Consider the following 3,889-nt stretch of genomic DNA (forward strand, 5'->3'; position numbering starts at 1 on the left):
AGCAGACCTTCCGGTGTTGGTTGCGCAAAGCTGCCTGCGTGAGGTTTTCCTGCAGCAGAAAGGACAAGTGCTTCATGAAATTGAGAGGCATGTGCGCGTTTATGCAGGTGACACAGTGGCTGACACTTCATTAATATAGGATGTCAGGCTAAAAATGCCCTGCTCTACTCTACACATCTGACTGGGCAGCTGTTACACACAGATCCCAGGTTTATACCATGAAATTGTTGGCAATAAAGCAGCCGTTCTCTCTGGTGTTCCTGTCTCTTCTGTTAGAGCTTTTTTTTTTTTTAAATATCATGTTTAAAATGACATTTCAGTGTTTAAATTGTCATAGCAGATAAAGCTGAAGAAGCGAAGGCTTTAGCAGCTCAGATAAATCTGGTCCTCTTCCCTGTTGACCAGTTTACAGGGTTACTTCACCCTTTTTCCCCTTACACCATTATTGGAATCATTCCATTCAGAAACTTTTGGCTGATCAAAAACCTGATGATCACAAGTAACAGATATCCAGCAAAGCAGGAGCACTTAACATGACAGGAAGAATAGGATTGGAAATGGCAGGCACCAACCCTGGTCGGAGACTTGCACGGACTGATTTGCATACTGAATCAAAACACATTTACTGGCCTTAGAGAAAGGAGTGCAATGATCAAAGGCTTCAACAACGCTATAGTAGTGTAAAGTTTATTTTCATTTTCTCAGTCATGGTGTGTTGCTCCAGTTTAACCCCCGAGGCATAGAGGCAAGTTGGTGAGCCTTTTTCTTGCCCTTTTCATCATGCTCCATTTTCAAACCCATGCCCTGTTAATCGCTATTACAAGCAAGGCATTCACGGTTCATTTACCAGCCTTTTACTGCAGCTAGATCACATTTATCAACAACATAGTTTTGTAATGAAATACACTGAAAAAAAGGGACTGGCCATCTCTTGGATTTATGTAAGCATCTTGCATGTATTTAACACAATTGCCTCATGTTTTAAAGATAAATGTAACTATATAGTGTAAAAACTACATGATATGCAGAAAGGGTGTATTAAATTGTTCATATCATGTTCAGGTGAAGTAAGTCAATAAGATAGCAACGTTAAATCTCGTGAAACCACGCGTGATTTCATCTCGCGGGCTTTGGATCGTGGTTTAAAAAAAGGCATCCATCTCAGTCAAGTCGAGCAGCCAACTCTACGTTTTTTGGTATGTCTTGATTTTTTGAATTAATGTTTACCATATTTCAGCCAAATGTAGTTAAATGTAACATGCTAAAAAAGAGCCGTTAGCTTATTTGCTGTTTTATCTGTTATCAAAGAATTGGCGCTTTTTCATTTGAATTTGTCTTTGGCACAAGAGCCGTAATATCACATTAAACCTAATTACGAGGCACTCACAACATAATTTGGTTTTCTGTGTGAATAGATTTGCCAACTGACTCTTCAGTTACATTGTGTATTTACTGCACCGTGGTGTTAGTGAGATTTTGGACATTGAACAGCTTTAGCTAATATCATCAGTGGCATTATGCTAGCTTACATCCCTACCCCTCCTGCCCTCACCTGCTGTCCTTTTGTTTTTGTTTTTGTTTTTTTTGCTGCACATTGAGAGACGACCTCTATTCTGCATTTCACCAGGAGTCAGCTGATGGATTGTGGGTTCAAGGTGTTATGGTAAGAAAGTATATTCTATTTTCGCTTAAGGTTTCTGTAACTTAATTATAATAGGTTTTTTATAATTATTAGGTGCATGCATACTCAAATAGACCACCCTATTAATACAACTGAGAAATCCAAAATCTGCCATAGGTTTAACCTGTATGTATTGTCAGAAAGGTGATTACTGGACCCACATTAATGCACACTTGAACTAAAATGAGGTTGTAACTTGTGGGTTCTTGGGTTGCAAATCAGAAACAAACATCTTTGGATTTTTTTTAATCCCATAAGATCTGGAAACACAGTTTTTATTCAACAAAACATTACTGATTAACCAAGCACAATGCCTGCTGTTATTTCAAAATAATTTTATGTCATTTTAGATGAAATGCAGCATTCCAGTGCATCCCAACCTTGCCTTTACAGTCAAGGTTTCTGACGGAGCTGAGTTTCTCTCTGACAGTCTGCTGAAAGTGTTTGCAAAGTGATCGGGGGAACAGGGCACAAAGCTAAAGGATGTAGCTGCCATGATGACAGTAAGAACTTTAAAATTCTTTAACTACAAAGTGTATATGTATTGCATTAGGTCAGTAAAAGATTTTTATGCTGCATCCATTGAAACAGTCAACTATTACCCGTGAGTACTGATTCCACCGAAAGGATGCCATAATTTTCGTTATGCATTTACTGGCCCACTGAGAAAAATTTATCTTTTTAAAAAAATAAATGTTCTGGAAACTATATATCCATAAAGTTGATGTCAAACAGGAACTTTTGATATTTCTTTGTAGATGCTGGTGTTGCATGTTGACTGGTTTAAGTTTTTGTCTGGGATCATTTTCTTCTGTGCTACTGAAAAGTTCACAAATCTCTGTTTTCTTTGTTATAATACTTTAGGATGACATTAATGCTCGAAGGGAGTCCCTCATCAAAGTGCTCCGCATCTGTGTGAAAGACAATTGCAACATCTTGGTGCAGGAGTTCATGGTGAGTGTTTTATGAGTAGATTGTGGCTTTGCAACATTTAAAAATGCATTTAGTTATCCACTTGATCCTCATTGGACTGGTTAGGACCAGTAGTCCTCTTTAATAATTTGAAGTTCACATGAGGCCTGGTAGTGAACTCGGCCGCCCCCCCTTGAGGCCCCACCCCCCTATATTAGGGGTCACATCAGTGTGAAAAAACTTTACATTTGTCATTCTAGTGAACAAAGGAAAATCCCACCAATATTTACATTAGCTTTTGTTTGAAAAAAAAAGACCAACAGCTAACCAAATTGTGGGGCTGAAAGTCAAAATTCTAACATCTTCTGAGTGACATAACCTGGATTTCTGATGGGCCGGTGTCTTTCTAACAAAAACGAATGTAAAGCATTTGAAATTGTTATGTTTTTCACTCTGTCTTAGAAACTCTGTTAGACCATGAATGGCAGCATGGCAGGCCACTCTTTGGCTATAGCTATTTACTATGTTGCTTGCATTGGTTTAAATTACTCTAACATTAGAACTGGTAGATTCAAAAGAGATGAGTTTAAAAAGGAATCTTAAAGAAATGTTTTGTGTTTAACCAGGACTTGACTGAGGCTACTGCACAGATTGAGAAAACCACAATGAACATCTGTCTCCAGAGGATGCACCAGGCAATGACTTTTCTGATGTTGGCATCATCATCGAGGGTATAGTAGTTCTTCAAGATCTGGATAACGTGACCTTTGCAGTAGCCATGCTGTTTGGACCTTTTTTATTCCTTCAATATGAGTTACCCATCACAACTCTGCTACACTTTTGAGGTGATTCAAAGGGTGGTAATGGAGTTGGATGCAACTCAGCTCTCAAGAAAAGCTCACAACTAAGACAAAACTGCTCCTGCAAGGAAAGCTCACTGTTATGCATGCAAGCTGATCAGCTCTAGGTGAGAGGAGATTTAAATCTCACACTTGTTCTGCTGCATTTTTGAAGCTCAATTCCAGGAACAGATCGCAGGGTTCATTTTTATATACTCTGCAACTGCCATGAGGATGAGCCGTTTTTGTTGTTGTGGTTTGTTTTTCCTTTTGCTCTGTACAGCATTTTGGCAGCATTTTAAAATTTCTCTTTGTATTTTTTCTTTCTTTTACTAGTGAAGAGATGTAGCATGAACAGTTATGCAGTCTAAATATCCCATATGGGTCGTGTGAAATGGTATTTTCAGTTTCATTCAGTTGAAGTAAAGAACGTTGAATATTTCTAAGTGTGCTGTTT

The 3,889-nt window shown here is 38.4% G+C and overlaps 1 long non-coding RNA gene across 1 annotated transcript; it reads left to right on the forward strand.

Annotated features, from left to right (window-relative positions):
* Nucleotides 1–1,271: 1,271 nt before the first annotated feature.
* Nucleotides 1,272–3,631, forward strand: LOC147327583 (uncharacterized). Its single transcript, XR_015130027.1, has 4 exons — nt 1,272–1,663; nt 2,032–2,184; nt 2,546–2,635; nt 3,220–3,631. It is a non-coding gene; the product is annotated as an uncharacterized LOC147327583 (long non-coding RNA).
* The last annotated feature ends 258 nt before the right edge of the window (nt 3,632–3,889 follow it).

Source organism: Aulonocara sp. 'chitande type north' Nkhata Bay, linkage group LG6, assembly GCF_057382095.1.
Source record: "Aulonocara sp. 'chitande type north' Nkhata Bay isolate Kocher_YH1m ecotype deep benthic linkage group LG6, A_spYH_male_GT1.1, whole genome shotgun sequence".
NCBI lineage: Eukaryota > Metazoa > Chordata > Actinopteri > Cichliformes > Cichlidae > Aulonocara > Aulonocara sp. 'chitande type north' Nkhata Bay.